General features: G+C 44.6%; 1 protein-coding gene across 1 annotated transcript in view; it reads left to right on the top strand.

Moving 5' to 3' along the window:
• LOC123504329 (kin of IRRE-like protein 2) overlaps positions 1-16,621 on the top strand; it is a 118,476-nt gene that overhangs the window by 63,378 nt on the left and 38,477 nt on the right. The gene's annotated exons all lie outside the window — the stretch shown is intronic.

Genomic DNA, 16,621 nt, shown 5'->3' on the forward strand with positions numbered 1-16,621 from the left:
AATGGTGTAATAAGCATAAATGTGTGTTTTTGTGAATCTGAAGTGATACAAAAACCGAACATAACTTCCCAATATAAATAAAAGCAAAATTAACAAACCACATCATACTGCATCACATTCACGACAAGTTCCACACACTCTTTAACAGTGGTTCCCAATTTTTTTCTGAGCGAGTACCACTTGTAAGTCCCATACAGTCCCCGCGTAGCACCTGCTTCCAGAAAATTTCAATTCAGCGACTATTAATTCATTCACAAGTAAAAACGCACAAATGAACTGACAACAAGGAACACAACCCAACTTAATGCGAGCGATGTTTTTTTTTTTCCTTCACCAGTTCTTCGATGCCAGATTATCTTGTGTAAGGCAAAAATAGTTGTTTTATCAGAGAAATTAATTTATTCAATTTAACTAAAAATCCCGAAAGTGCTCTTGTACCACCTGGGAGGCTTTCACGTACTACTAGCGATACGCATACCACAGCTTGGGAACCACTGCTCTATAACTTCCAAGGGAAAAATCACACTAAACTTTGGGATGCCACTAACAGGATATTGGAAAGGACCTAACTCTATTGTGACATGTAATAAGGTATTTGCGGCTATTTATTTATTTATTTTATTTATTTATTTTTTTTTTTTTTTGTGTGTGTGTGTGTGTGTGTGTGTGTGTGTGTGTGTGTGTGTGTGTGTGTGTGTGTGTGTGTGTGTGTGTGGGCTGAGCTAGCAGGACCTGGCGCCACTTGGTGATTGCCCAGTGAGTGTGTCAAGATTAATCACCGCCACAAAGATCCTGCTGTCACTTACATCGATCCTGCACGCACACACACACACACACACACACACACACACACACACACACACACACACACAACACCCATGTGGCCTCACAGAGAAGCTTCATCCATTCAGGTGGTTACATGCAGAACCACCACCATCACAGCCACCACCACCACCACCACCACCACCACCACCACCAGCAGGCACCATCCAGCGCAGGCTCTGGAATGTACCACGGCTAATATCCGTTTTCTATTACACCAGCCACCTGTTATTCCGCGCAGCATTTCCCGACCGTATCCTCCAACTTAATAATCCCTTCCTTCCCCTTTAACCCTAATAACGACAGCCGGCCCTCCACGTGCGCCAGGTAATCGCTCCACTAGGGATTAATCACTCAGGACACTGGTCAAGGTGGATTCACGTTCTAGAGTTGTTTCATCACCAAGCTTCCATCGTCCGGACAGGTGGTGATGCTGGTGTGTGTGTGTGTGTGTGTGTGTGTGTGTGTGTGTGTGTGTGTGTGTGTGTGTGTGTGTGTGTGTGTGTGTGTGTGTGTGTGTGTGTGTGTGTGTGTGTGTGTGGAGGAAGGGTTTATGTGGGTGGTGTCTATGGGGGAGGAATCTCATCAAAGAAGGGATATCGGTCGATGTGAGAGAGAGAGAGAGAGAGAGAGAGAGAGAGAGAGAGAGAGAGAGAGAGAGAGAGAGAGAGAGAGAGAGAGAGAGAGAGAGAGAGAGAGAGAGAGAGAGAGAGAGAGAGAGAGAGAGAGAGAGAGAGAGAATACAACAGGCAAGATTACTCCTGACAATATTAAACCCACCAGCTCTTCTACGTCAGAAATTCTCACTTCCTACAAACACTAATACCGCAAAGATCACTCAAACAAGTCACGTTCCAAAGATCATTCACCTACTGAAACAAATTCCTGCTTGAACTATCACTAAAATCATCATGCACTTTTTGAAAACCCTGAGGACTTCCATTACACCCTATTAACTCACAAAAGACGCCAAAACGTTTGAGAATAATTCCTGGTGAGTGAGGCATGATAAGCACAGCCCTTCCTCCTGCCCGAGTTACTGCTAAGGTGAAATTAACATACAACTAAAGCTGGTTTTCCTACTCACTGGCTCTCAGCAATGGCATCGTGCTGGTCCAGTCTGCCCCTTCGTAGAGAGGCATAATCAACAGTAATGTGAGGTTCTACTGTCCAGGAAGTCGTGAGAGTTTAGGTAATGTTACGTCTATCTTCTACTACGTTCATATATCTAATTTAGTCTTGCTTTAATGTGCTCTATCTTGATTCAGTCATAGGCAATGTTTTTTTTTTTTCCTTCCTCGGTCAGTTTCAAGAGTTTGTGTGTTGAGTGTTGCTGTTTTTTTTTTTTTCTTTCTTTTTCAGAGGTTTAGTTCCGGACAAAGAGAAAATCGATGGCTCCCACTCATCCAGCTTAAAGAAAGGGCTTTTGTTGATTTGCCTTTGATCGAATAAGAAAGAGTTACGTATTTCAGTTTCTATTTCCCGCTTATACGAAGAGCCACTTAAAGTAACAGTTCAGTGTGACAGCCTGTTCTTCGTTAATCTTAACCACCAAAGAAACTATCAACATAGAGATATTCTAACGGCCAGTTCAGAGTGACAGCCTGTTCTTCTTTACACCAAGCCATCAAGGAAACTATCACTACCAATGCTCTAACGGACAGTTCAGAGTGACAGTCTGTTCTTCTTTTCTCATAACCATCAAGGAAACTACCATTGTAACCTTGCTAAAGTCAGAAAACTGCTGACCGACACCCATGACCTTGACCGTTTTCATGCGACTTCTTAAGCACATAACATTTTTGCAAGGTGGAGACTTTCCCGACATTGAACGCCTGCTTGAGGTACCCCATGGAAAACTAAGTGAGTGGAATCTTTGACGTCATCGTTTCTTTCCACAATTGTAACCCCGTTCTCGATTCGGTCATGTGGTCGGAGCGGGGACCCGTGTTTTTTTTTTTTTTTTTTTTTCATCCTCTGAACCCTAAAGCTGCATTACTATTTTCCTTGGTGTCTGTTACCCCAGAAAGAGAGAGAGGCGGCACGCTTCCTCTAAGCTGGCTTGTTTGTTCTGCTAAGCCAACGATCCTACACTCATCCTTCTCAATGACTTCTCTGAGTCGACATCGTAAGGGAGATTTCCAAGCCTCTCTCAAATGATGGTTAAACTCAAAAAGGAGAAATTTGCTGAGGGAACTTGCACTCCCCGCTCGTGGACGTGGCTGGACTGCGTCATGCACCAGATACATTTTACACACAACACCTGCTGCCTCAGCCCCAACTCCCACTATCACCAGCTGCCCACACACACACACACACACACACACACACACACACACACACACACACACACACACACACACACACACACACGCATACATATGACAGGTACCATTTCTCTCCTTCCCTCTCTGAACCAAGGCACTATTCTCACTCCTATTCCTACTCCTACGCCAGCGACAACCTCTGAAATTGCTGGAAAGGGGACGTCTCAATGATATACTCGTACCTCACTACACTTCTCCAGGCCTGAAGTCAGTGCAGCGTCCCGATAATGATGTTCCTCTAGTTATACGAGATGTTGGTACTTCACTGTGAGTCCTTATTTCAAGTGGGGGAATAATTTGGTTTATTAATGGTGGTGAAGACAAAATTAGATGTCCTCGTTACAGGTTAATGGGTTTAATAATAGGTTTGTTCTTCTTACGGATATGATTTCAGAGAGAGAGAGAGAGAGAGAGAGAGAGAGAGAGAGAGAGAGAGAGAGAGAGAGAGAGAGAGAGAGAGAGAGAGAGAGCAAACACACACAAACACACACACACACACACACACACACACACACACACACATCTTTTCCTTCTCTCTGCACCTGATCTCCATATCCTATACGTTCCCTTTTACTATCTGTCAATCAATCTCCTCGTATCATTGGCTGCCACAGTTCTCCCTCAGTAAGGCTCTTAGCGTCCCCTGACAGACTGCTTCATCTGTGACAATCTAATCATCTCCCCTCTCACGCGGCTCGCAATTGTCACCACACTCACCACACTCATCACTAACATTATATACACCTCACCCCGTCACCACCTTCATCCCTCCTACAGTGCTTTTCAACCCATCGCTCTCTGTTGCAGCTTAGGTATCTATTGTAAACACTTCCACTATTTCAAAAGGTTCTACATAAAGATACACGTGTTTTTCAGGGTGCTTTAATGGTTGCAGTGAGAAATTAACGTGACTTCTGCGTTATTAAAAGGAAATACTCTCTTCAGAACTCGACCAGTCACTTCTGTGGTCTTAGAAAATAGTCGTGGTGAGAGAGTGAAGTGTTTATGATTACCATAGTTAAAGGTACACATGTTTTTCAGGGTGTTTTAATAGTTGTAGTGATAAATAAACGTGATTTCTGAATTAGAAGGAAATACTCTCTCCAAAACCAGACGAGTCATCTGTGTGGCCTCAGAGAATAGTCGTGTTTCTGAATACGAACCTTACCACTATCCATGTGAAGAAACTGAGACTGCTCCTCCTCAAGACGTGTTCATTATACGAAGCACCACTTCTAAGTAACGCCAGTATGTCTTAATCAACGCAGAGCTGTATATCCTTCCCTCTCTCTTCTATCTCCTTGCTGATTTCTTTTTTTTTCCTCCTACAGTCTCGCCTCGCCTCTGCGCTCCCTCCTTCTCTCTCCGTATCTCTCTCGTCTGTGTAGTACTGTTGCCTCCTCCCCGGTCCCTTATCTGACACTGCACGCTCGCTCTCACTCTCTCTCCCTCGCTCTCTCTGGCTCTCTCTCGCTCACTCTCCCGGCCCCCGCCTCTCTTAATGTCATTGTTCCTTCCTCTCAGCGGCTCCCTCTTCCTCTCCACTTACAATGTTCTCTTCCCCTTCTCTCTCACCCTTCACTTTCTTTTCATCTATATTTCTCCCTCCCCTACACTTCCCTCTCCCCCATAACGCTCACTTTCCTCCCCTCATCTCCCACTCCCTCTCCTTTACACTCCCTTGCTCCCTCGCTCCCCTAATATTGAACAAACTGAGGCTTTGTTTCATATAACACAAATTCCTTTACGTTTATGGCTTTTATTACATTAAATACCTTTTAACTACACGGCAGATGGTTGTTGAAATTTATAATCTATAGTCGTTTTTTCCGCCAGCCATTTAGCAAAAAAAAAAAGTAGCCCCATTTTTTTTTTTTTTTAAATGGTTGGCATGGACTGCATATTTTAGGGACGCAGGGTTTCATTATACATGGTTTTATTTTCAGGTGAGGAACTAGACTGTGAAGGCAATTCTGAATGCCTATTATTACTGTATTTTTCCCCATTTACCTATATAGTGAATAACAACTTTTTACATCATATCTCTCGGCTTGTTTCCATCCGACCAATAGAACACAACCAGCGGGCCGTTTCCGATTATTTCTCTCCGTAATTATGACGCTAAAACTCTACAACAAATTGAGGCTGTACGTTTCGCAGTAAATGTTTAGCATCAATACGATTCTGATGCACGTTAATGGCCGGAAATAATAAATAAGATCACATAAACACACACGCATGGAAATCTTTATCGTTCCTCTTCGCTTTTAATAATTACCACTAAAAACTTTACCCCCCAAAAAAAAATCAAAGCTATACATTTCAGACTATACTTTTGGCACTAATACAATAATAATAATAATGGTATTGTATAAAAAAAAAAAGGAAATACGAGCATCTGAAAATATGAATAGGGAAATATTTACTCACTGGAATCAGGCCAGAGAGGGAAAAAAATGATATAGTAGAAGTAGACAGGAAACCCAGACAGTCAACGCTTCCTGTCCATCCCTTCATGTACGTTCCGTTTTCTTTTCCTCCCTTTCCGTCGTTCCCGTCCTCATTTTCGTGTTGTTCCTCCCCATGGTCGCCCGGTAGCCTTCCTCGTTCCCTTCCTCGTTCACGTGTGCTCCTCTCCCTCCTCTGTAGCCCTTCGTACCATTAAGGCAGTCACTGTAAACCTTTATGACAAGTCCCTACCCTCTACTAGCCTTCTATTACTACACTTTACGTCTCCTTCTCGCTCTCTCCGTCTCTTCCTCGTGCTAATCTCTTCCCCCAATATGACTCATCGTTGCCTAAATCCCTCTCTCTCTCTCTCTCTCTCTCTCTCTCTCTCTCTCTCTCTCTCTCTCTCTCTCTCTCTCTCTCCTTTTCCATTTCACATAAATTTTCTTCTCTTTCATGTCTTCGTCTTCCCCCAGCTCCACTTTCTCCTCCACCTCCTCCTCCTCCTCCTACTCCTACTCCTACTCCTCCTCCTCCTCCTCCTCCTCCTCCTCCTTTTCCTCCTCCTCCTCCTCCTCCCTTTTCTCGTCTATTATGTCGTTCTTTTTTCCTCCTCGTCTTTCCTCCTCCACCTCCTCCTCCCTCTAATCTTCCGAGTGCGTTTTCTTATTCACGTCTCTCTCTCTCTCTCTCTCTCTCTCTCTCTCTCTCTCTCTCTCTCTCTCTCTCTCTCTCTCTCTCTCTCTCTCTCTCTCTCTTCTTATCCCCGCTACTTACTGTCGTCGTCATCAGCCTATACGAGGAACTAGAGGTCAAAGGTTACGGAGATTGACATTGAGAGAGAATCGTGTGTGTGTGTGTGTGTGTGTGTGTGTGTGTGTGTGTGTGTGTGTGTGTGTGTGTGTGTGTGTGTGTGTGTGTGTGTGTGTGTGTGTGTGTGTGTACGTAATTATGTCCTATACAGGTTAACACGTCTTATTTTTCCATACCCGCACGAGCTTTCAGGATCGAAAGAGTCACAGGCGGCACAAGGCAAGGAATTTGTGAGTGCAGGCATGTGTTCTCAGGGCGCCGGGTGGTTATGAGAGGCCGAACGAAGAGGGAAGATCTGCAGTCACGCTATATCGCCTCCACAGGGAAAGAGTCGCGAGGTATTGGCAGACACACACTCAAGGACGTAACAACATGACACTGCCACCACCACCACTGCCACCACTACCTCCGTCTGTCCCCCATTCCAGCCTCCTCTACTATTCCAGCACCGAGCTACCCCCCACCTACCTGTCTTCCCACGGCCACCATCGCAACATCTTTCCACCGCCGCCACAATCGACACAACAGACAGCAGGACATCGCAGCTACCGCCGCTTTTCCCATTGTCACACTGACATCTATTCTGCCATCGTCGTTTCCATCGTCTCTCTCCTCAGCGCTTGAACTTTACCGTCCATACAAAAATGGTACTTTAAATGGATTTCTACCGACCGCCCCCGTGGCACAATAGGTTCACGGCGCCGCCACAGCCCCGGACACACGCCAGGTCCGCCGAGTTACTGCTGCCACCACCAGGACGTGCTGGAGTAACGAGGCCACAGAGCCCGAAAAAGACCCCATCAATTTTCAGTGCCGTGATGATGGCCACGTCGCCCGCAGCGCTGGAGGCGGCGAGGTGACAGAGGACCAAGGAGTCAAGGTGGTGACAGGCTGCGACGAAGGATGACTGCACCGACAGGAATACAAAGAACTCTTGGTTAACTGTAAGGAATGTGTGCGTGGATCTGACACGCGCCACCCATGTGCTAGAATTTTTGTGTCTGGCGTGGCGTTTCTGCGAAGATGACACAATATTCCTGCGAGATGAGCAGACTGAGCCAACATTCCCACACTAGTCGCGGCAAGAAAGACTTCCACCACCATTTCCTCACCTATAGCGATGAGGAAGCAGCCCTCCCCACTCCCACCTACACCTCAATATGAGCAGAACAATAAAAAGCCATCACGATACAGGAAAATCATTAGTTACATTTTATTGAACATGTTTATCGCCGTCGTCCTGGCAGGGAATGGCGCTTGCGTTGCCACCATTGACATGATTTGAACTCGGTAGAATGAGGTCATCATGTTACCAAGTTTGATCATTTGGGCGACTGAGACACCTTCATCCAATACAAGGAACCTCATCTGTGGCTCATAATCCCGCAATATTATCCGCAGTGAGAAAAATGCCTGGGAAGTATACAGGACGCGAGGGAAACATTGAGCAGAGGTGCCGCCTTTAATCACAACTGGCACCTGGAACCCAATGCAAGTGCCCTATAATCTGGAGATCAATAGAGTCTTGCCTTGGAGCTCCTGCCTTGTCTCCGCTAACTCACTCTCTCCCTTACACGCACCCTGGCCACCACATTCTGTAATCCCTGATTGGTGTGGCGCGTCTCTGGTGGACACATAGGGCTTTCCTCGGCAGGGCGGGAACCGTGGCTTTCTAATTAAAATTCTAAGAGGCGCGCAGTTCCTCCCACGTCAATGGTTTGCGCTGACCACGAGGGTGTGTCAGTGTCTCTTTCAACTCCCGTCAACTTCCCCTCTACTTTTGATGGTGATTTTAATAGTGTCTTTGCTTTACCTGATGATTTCTTTAGGGGATTTTCGAGGGCAGAGAGAGAAGCATTCATGTATTTGAAATGGAGATTAGCCTTATAAATTATTGAGGGCAGGGTGACTTAGAGCTTTGGTTAATCTGACTTTTCATTGGGACTTTGAGCGGAGAGAGAGAGAGAGAGAGAGAGAGAGAGAGAGAGAGAGAGAGAGAGAGAGAGAGAGAGAGAGAGAGAGAGAGAGAGAGAGAGAGAGAGAGAGAGAGAGAGAGATTAATTACTTGACATGTACAAACTGTTTCCATTACTTAATAGGCACGTGACTATTTCACTTCCCACAAACCCCCGCATTTCCAATCTTCCCTTTTTTCTCCTTTCTCTTTTTCGGGAGGGGGAGGGAGGGAAGGAGGGAGAGAGGGAGGGAAGGAGAGATGCGTGGGAGAGGGCATTTTCCTCCTCTCTCTCTCTCTCTCTCTCTCTCTCCCGGTTCATCTTTCTTATACGCCACGAACCTTTCCTCTCGTGTAGTTTTTCCTCCTCCTTTACGGTTCACTACCAGCGCCCTCACCTCCTTTCCTATATTCCCCGATCTCATTCCATCTCACACTCCAGTACTCACACTTCTCATCTGCCACCTTTACTCTTATCTTCTCTTCCTCCTCCGCCATCCCATCAGTATCGTCAGGAAACCCTCGCCACTTCCTCCTTCTCTCCTCTCCTTCATGTGAGCAAACTGTTCCTCCCTCGCTAGGAGCTTCCCGTCGCCGCGTGTGGTGAGAGGCGCTGCGGTGTCTTTATAAAGGGTCTGCTGCACAACACACGCTTGGAAAATGTAAAATCGACGCACGCAAGCCGCCCGTCTCTTGTTGTTTTGACATCTCATTTCTGCTTCTGATTGGAGATGTCAGCCTCGCCGCAAAGACTTTCAGATTGGGAAAAGATGCTAAAAATATGTTCATTCGTGTGTGTGTGTGTGTGTGTGTTTTTTTTTTTTTTTCTTGTCTTCTTTCTTGCATGAATGATATGGTTGTATACTGCAGGATGTGGGGATGGTAAAGCTAACACACACACACACACACACACACACACACACACACACACACACACACACACACACACACACACACACACACAACAGGTTTCAAGACATTTGTTCCAGACTTTTGGCTAACTCTACTAACCTTTTAGGGAACCGGCAATCAAGTGTGCCTTTTTTTGTTATACTTTTTGTTGCTATTGGCCAGCTTCCCCTCTTCCATAATAAATAAAAAAAAATAACACGAACTTTTCCTGTGTAGTAATTGTGCAGTAATGTCTAACTCGAGTCACCTGCACGGCCTTCCTAGGTGCACGGAATGGCTGCAAACACTCGATAAGAGAGTCTAACAAGTCTTTCAAGCTGAAGCTCAATGCCGACATCCCGGGATAAGAGTCAAACCGTTTGAGGTCGAGTTGAGGCAGAGGAGTGTGTGTGTGTGTGTGTGTGTGTGTGTGTGTGTGTGTGTGTGTGTGTGTGTGTGTGTGTGTGTGTGTGTGTGTGTGTGTGTGTGTGTGTGTGTGTTCTGTTTGATGCAAAACTGAAAGGCGGATTCAATGTGAAGAATAAGACCCCAGAGCAGCTCCCACTTGCCTCGCCACTACCCAAGACACAACGCTTTCCCTTTTAGCAGAGAAATACGTAGCTGGAAGAAATGACGCACCTATATTTCCTCTTCCATTCTGGCGAAGAAATACGAGGCAGAAGAGACACTTGTATATCTTCTTTTAAGCCTTAATTCATAAATAAAGTCGGGCAAAAATATAGTGAAGGGAGCGTCAAATTCCTGAACGCGAATACCTCATAGACTTTACTGCAGCTGTACACGCACCTAAATGTGGCTTGTCACTTCAAACCTTCATTCAGAGGCAGCGAAAGAACGTGAAGCGAGAGCGTGCCCAAGACCGAGGACGAGTGAGAGAGCAAGTGAGAGCGAGACCAATAGCACCAAATATACACTCCAATATCTTTCACATACAACAAAAACTCTGCAAGTGTCCTGGATGTGTTTAAAACCACCGCCAAACGTTCAGAAGCCGGTGACCCACTTCCAACGCTAATACCTGGAGGATTCCCGCAATCTTCCGTCCACTTGGGTTAAGAACTTTAGGGGAATTAGACATTTTTACAAACTATACTTCCTTTTACTCTCTTCTAAGTCCTCTGTTCCCTGATACTCATGGTAAGACGACCCACTGGTACTGAAACTCTCTTGAATCTCTTACTGCGCTTCTTGGTAAATTTAAGTCTATTTTGATATCATGCAGAACAGGATTTGATAGTATATTTGGAGTTTTTGTTGATTTTTTTTTTCTGAAGGTATCTTATATTGTTTCCTTGAGTATTTGGGATGGTAGGTGGATATAAGCAGGTGTGTGTGTGTGTGTGTGTGTGTGTGTGTGTGTGTGTGTGTGTGTGTGTGTGTGTGTGTGTGTGTGTGTGTGTGTGTGTGTGTGTGTGTGTGTGTGTGTGTGTGTGTGTGTGTGTGTGTGTGTGTGTGTGTTGTATTGTGTCGTATCTTGGGAGAGCAAAGATCGACACTGATTTATTAAGTAAAGAAATAGAGGGTGACACACTTTCTCTCTCTCTCTCTCTCTCTCTCTCTCTCTCTCTCTCTCTCTCTCTCTCTCTCTCTCTCTCTCTCTCTCTCATTCCACTGCCACTTCACATTTTCCCGGATATCGCTCCTCTCATGCTCAACTAACCATCTCTAAAAAAAATTCCGAACTCTCGATCCTCTGTGATGATCAGAAAAGCTGCTCCCAAAGTGACATTCCGCCGACAAAAATAGAACGCTCTGACAACACGACACGGAAAGACAGACAAGCAGATAGCGAGTGACAAATGAAGAGGCAGATTCACCCACCCCACTTTACCACCAACACACACACACACACACGCGCTGATGGAAAAAAAAAAAATCCTAAATATAGAAATTCTAAATACAAACGGTTCTATCAGTAACAAGTCTCACACTCTCTGGAAACTCTAAGGAAGCGAATATTCCAGTTATTACTTACGAGTGACTAATAATGGTTTAGCTGATTCATATTGCACTAAAACGAAGGGTAAATTTAAATTGTCTGATAGAATATAAATCACTTAGTCAATATATTAGATCAGAAGCAAAGAAGCACAACACTGATCATAGTTAACGTACTAATATTTTATTCATTAACCACTTCAAATAACATAACGCGTTTCCATATTCATTCTGTTCACTATTTGGTGATTTCATATAGATTCAGAAACTTATGTGAGGGATTAAAATAGTGAAGACTTTGGCCATTAATCTTCTGACCTCCATAGACCGTTCCTAATGTGAAGAAAATGGTCTTATCGTACACAAAACTCAAGGTAAAAATGTGTTCTTGTACTGAACTTTACTTGGATGTCAATTTAAAGAGTGGTCATGTCCTCCTATAACAAATTTCTAGTAAAGCTCCAGCACAAGACAATCAACGCAAACATTTACTGCGACACTCAAAGGTTGCAAAAAATATGTACACCTCACTTTCAGTCAATTCATTTTTCTTTTTCTTGAACACTGAGACACATTTTTTACCTCGATTTTTGGGTTATTATTAGACTATTCTATTTGCTATGGAGATCAAAAGATTAATGGCCGGAGTCTTTACAATTCTAATCCCAACATATGTATCTGAAGCTGTATAAAATCGCCTGAGAGTAACCAGAATGAATATGAAAACGCGTCCTGGTACTGAAGAGATGAATGAGAGAATGCTATTATTTCCTAGTCGCAGCATCCCATTAGGCTCATAAGCAGCTTGGGTGAATTCTTTGGAGCATTCTTTCTAATTATCATCGTAATAACTATTGTTGATAGCAGGTGCATTTCACATTCTTTCCCTTTAATGCCCTCTCTTCCCGTACTGTCCTGTCCTGTACCGTGTAGTCCAGTCTCTTCCTCCTATCCTGTCCTCTCCTCTTTCAATCATCATCTTAATAAGTATTGTTGATATCAGGTGGATTTCACATTCCTATCTTTTCTTGTTGGCAGGTTAATGACATTGTGAGGGGATTTTTTCATCTCTAATCGAGCAAAGTGGAGGCCTTTATTTATTTTCTTCATTTTTTTGTCGTTTTGCAGCTTTGCACCAATCCAATCAAAGATTTGATGTGCCTGTATTGAGAGAGAGAGAGAGAGAGAGAGAGAGAGAGAGAGAGAGAGAGAGAGAGAGAGAGAGAGAGAGCCATTCCATCAATACCAGCTGAAAGGAAAGATGAAGAGCGGATCGAGGCAAAGGAGGGAAGGGAAGAAGAATGACGCACTGCGAGGAAGCAAGGAGAGAAAAGCAAGCACTGGAGACCAAAAGATTGATTTTTCCTCACGCCTCACGGTACCATGGGAGTACTTCCTCTGCCGCGACCCCACCATATTGGGTACGAAGTGGCCGCGGTACTCTGATGGCAGGGAAAGGAAGTGAAGTTTGGAGACGCTGGTTGGGGTTTTGCAAGTGTATTTTCAAAAGACTTTTCCACTGCGTATTCTTTTTCCGGTTCCTTTGGTGGTTTCTTGGGGCGGGGTGGGGGGAAGGGGAAGAAAAAGAGAAAGAGAAAGAGAGAGAGAGAGAGAGAGAGAGAGAGAGAGAGAGAGAGAGAGAACAATTAGAAACACGTTGCTATCAAATACGTTTATATTAGAGAACAAAACTCTGGTAACAGCGAGCCGTCACCAGCCATGAGGTTGGTGAGGTGCCATGAGAGCATTGGCACTGCACTGGTGAACTGCTTCCTTACATGCAACAACAGTACTACAGAGCTTTCCATGTGTCGATAGAGAAGGAACACCACTAAGACAGACAGTTGTGCTTCTGTAAATAAAGCAAGTTTATGTCCTCGTCTTCCAGCTCCACTTTCTTATGTTGCATTCCTTTCCACAATGCCATCAAGAAGATCCAACAGTGGGTCAGTAGTTTTAGCTTTCAATAACACACCTGCAGCACGAGGGTGAGTCTGCCCGCCCATCTCCGCTTCTTGCTTGCTGTTTGTATTATTCATCTGATAAGCAGCCTCAAACATTCAAGTCTTTCTTTCGTTAGCTACTTATGACACAAAAGTACACTTGTTATACGTATCAAAGGAACACACACACACACACACACACACACACACACACACACACACACACACACACACACACACCGCGTAGTGTAGTGGTTAGCACGCTCGACTCACAAACGAGAGGGCCGGGTTCGAGTCCCGGTAAGCGGCGAGGCAAATGGGCAAGCCTCTTAATGTGTGGCCCCTGTTCACCTAGCAGTAAATAGGTACGGGATGTAACTCGAGGGGTTGTGGCCTCGCTTTCCCGGTGTGTGTTGTGTGTTGATGTGGTCTCAGTCCTACCCGAAGATCGGTCTATGTGCTCTGAGCTCGCTCCGTAATGGGGATGACTGGCTGGGTGACCAACAGACGACCGTGGTGAATTACACACACACACACACACACACACACACACACACACACACACACACACACACACACACACACACATACAATGTCTCTTACCAGGCTGAGCGATGTTCTAAATGGAATAGAGAAGACACAAGAGGTGATTCATCAGCGGGTAAGGTACGACGCAGCAGATTAAGGCTTGCGCTATATTCTCATGGCTTTGAAGCTGGAATATGCATATTTCATAAGACGATATGCTAATCGCTTCTTTTCCAGTAGGTATGCAAATGACCAGTTGCACAGGCGAGATCTGTGTTGTAGTATTTTCACAGCTCTTCTGCGTAGGTGTATTCAAATATTGGGTTATCTCCTCCCAGTGACACAGATTTCCACAATCCACTTGTACGCTAGTGGCAGCTTAAGGACGCGAGAGTCCCCCTTTTAGAACACGTCAGATGAAGAGCCACTGATCCAGACAAGTGAAAATAAGAACACTGCTAAACGAATATTCCAGCGCCATTCATATCAACAGGCAAGTCCCAAAATAGATCAGCTAATCTGTATAAATTTAACTTCGCACGTAATATTTCCTTCTCTGGCACATCACACCGGAGAAAATAAGTATGGATGGCTCAGAGAAGGGGAAAATAGTTGAACCAGTAAAAAGAGCTTCATTAGTAATCTCACAATTTTTCGTTCCTTACTGCATCACCGCAAAACCCGCCTACACGTACAGACAAAAGAATTGGATCCCGTTCCAGAACACATGTTGCCTCATTTACTCCGGCAAATTAACACCACACAGCCCACGTAGGAGTTGATAAGTGCTTTAATTAAGAAACTTTATGGAACATGAGTGGAAGAAATCATTTGAACTCTAGCTTATCTCATATTCCCTAACTCAAGTCTTCCTACACATCGACCCTTTGCTAATCAGTACACGGGGTCTTGGTAAACAATATCAGCGGACTCCTTGGTGAGTTTTCAGCGTAAGAGGAACAATTACCTAATGCAAGGCAGGAAGATAATGACACACACCCATGCGGTATAAAGGAACATAACCTTGCTGCAGCAGAGACGCCATTCGTGGGTACAACTTACCATGTCCTTTCTATCTTTTTTGTATTTCATCATGACATCAGACTACATACGCCACCAGCATTAATACCCTACCACCACCACCACCACCACCCCTACCAGCACTATATAATCACTCTCCACATTTGCTCAAGGCGGGCCACGTGTCGGGTTGACGTGAAGTGAGAAGGGCTGAAGAGGATAATCTGGTGCTTGTGTCGAGATGATGCCTGCAGGGGGTGGGAAGACAAAGGAGCTGAGGACACTGTATGTAATGGACCCCTAGGCTGCTCAAGTCATCTAATCATAGCCATATACATACACACACACACACACACACACACACACACACACACACACACACACACACATGCACAGACGTAAAATATTGTCCCATTTTCTTTCACTCCAAAACTATGTGATTCGTTTTCCGTGTTATTGTTGTTATTGTTCGTCTTCTTCTTCTTCTTCTTCTTCTTCTTCTTATCCTCCTCCTCCTCCTCCTCCTCCTCCTCCTCCTCCTCCTCCTCCTCCTCTTATTCTTGTTCTCGTTCTTGTTCTTGTTCTTGTTCTTTTCTTTTTTTTTTTATTCCTCCTCCTCCTCCTCCTCCTCCTCCTCCTCCTCCTCCTCCTCCTCCTCCTCCTCCTCCTCCTCCTCCTCCTCCTCCTCCTCCTCCTCCTCCTACTACTACTACTACTACTACTACTACTACTACTACTACTACTCGTCGTCGTCCTTCTTCTTCTTCTTCTTCTCCTCCTCCTCCTCCTCCTCCTCCTCCTCCTCCTCCTCCTCCTCCTCCTCCTCCTCCTCAAATTATCACCTACGCTATCTCAAGTTCGAACAATTTTCTTTTACCCCTTAATGTCGAGTCACTTCGAGATTCGGTGCGTCATCTTTCTACTTCACCGTTTAGTTCTTATATAATTGTGTCATATGTCCTATCCAACACAGTCTCAACATTCCTCACGCCTCGATGCACGCCGTCTATTTCCACAACTCTACAAGGAAAGTTGGAGTTATATTCATTTCTTCCTCCTGTCTCCATCTCTTTTCTCTCCTCAAATCTCTTCTTCCTCGCGATATTCAGCAACGAGAGCTCAAGGATTCATGCATGCTCAAACAATAATGAATGTAATTAGAGCCTCGATGCCATAAAATGTTACTGATTCTGGAAAATGTATACTAATGACGTAGAGAAGTAATTATTCTTCTTTTTATTAACAGTTTCATATATTTTTTTGCTTGTGTGTGTATGATATGACACTACAATTTTTACCGTGTGTGTTTGTATCGTATTTTTTTTTTCCTAACTTTTACGGTTTGTGAATAATTTGTACATTGTTCCTCACAAATACTAACATTCACCACCACCACCACCACCACCACTAACACTACTACCAATAACGACAACACTATCCATGGTGATGATGATGACTGTGGTGGTGATGGTGGTGGTGGTGATAATGCTAATAGTATTTCCAACAGGTGAAGAGTTAGTTGCAATTAAACGAGTAGTAACACACACACACACACACACACACACACACACACACACACACACACACACACACACACACACACACACACACACACACACACTACAACAGGAAAACAGACGCAGCATTTCGATTTTTTTTTTCTAGTAAGGGAAAACAACAATGCGAGTTTAGTTTTACCTTTATTCTATTTCACCTTTTTTTTCCGAGTTTGGCATTTTTACGATTATGCATAAAAAACAAAACACACACACACACACACACACACACACACACACACACACACACACACACACAGGCAGGTCAGAGTTTTGGCGACAAAATGCACCGAAAACCATTGAAACTCGTTAGGTTGGCTGGTATATGGTCTGTCTATAGAGAGGCTTGTCGGATTTTCA

This window comes from Portunus trituberculatus, chromosome 15 (genome assembly GCF_017591435.1).
Source record: "Portunus trituberculatus isolate SZX2019 chromosome 15, ASM1759143v1, whole genome shotgun sequence".
NCBI classification, from domain to species: Eukaryota; Metazoa; Arthropoda; class Malacostraca; order Decapoda; family Portunidae; genus Portunus; species Portunus trituberculatus.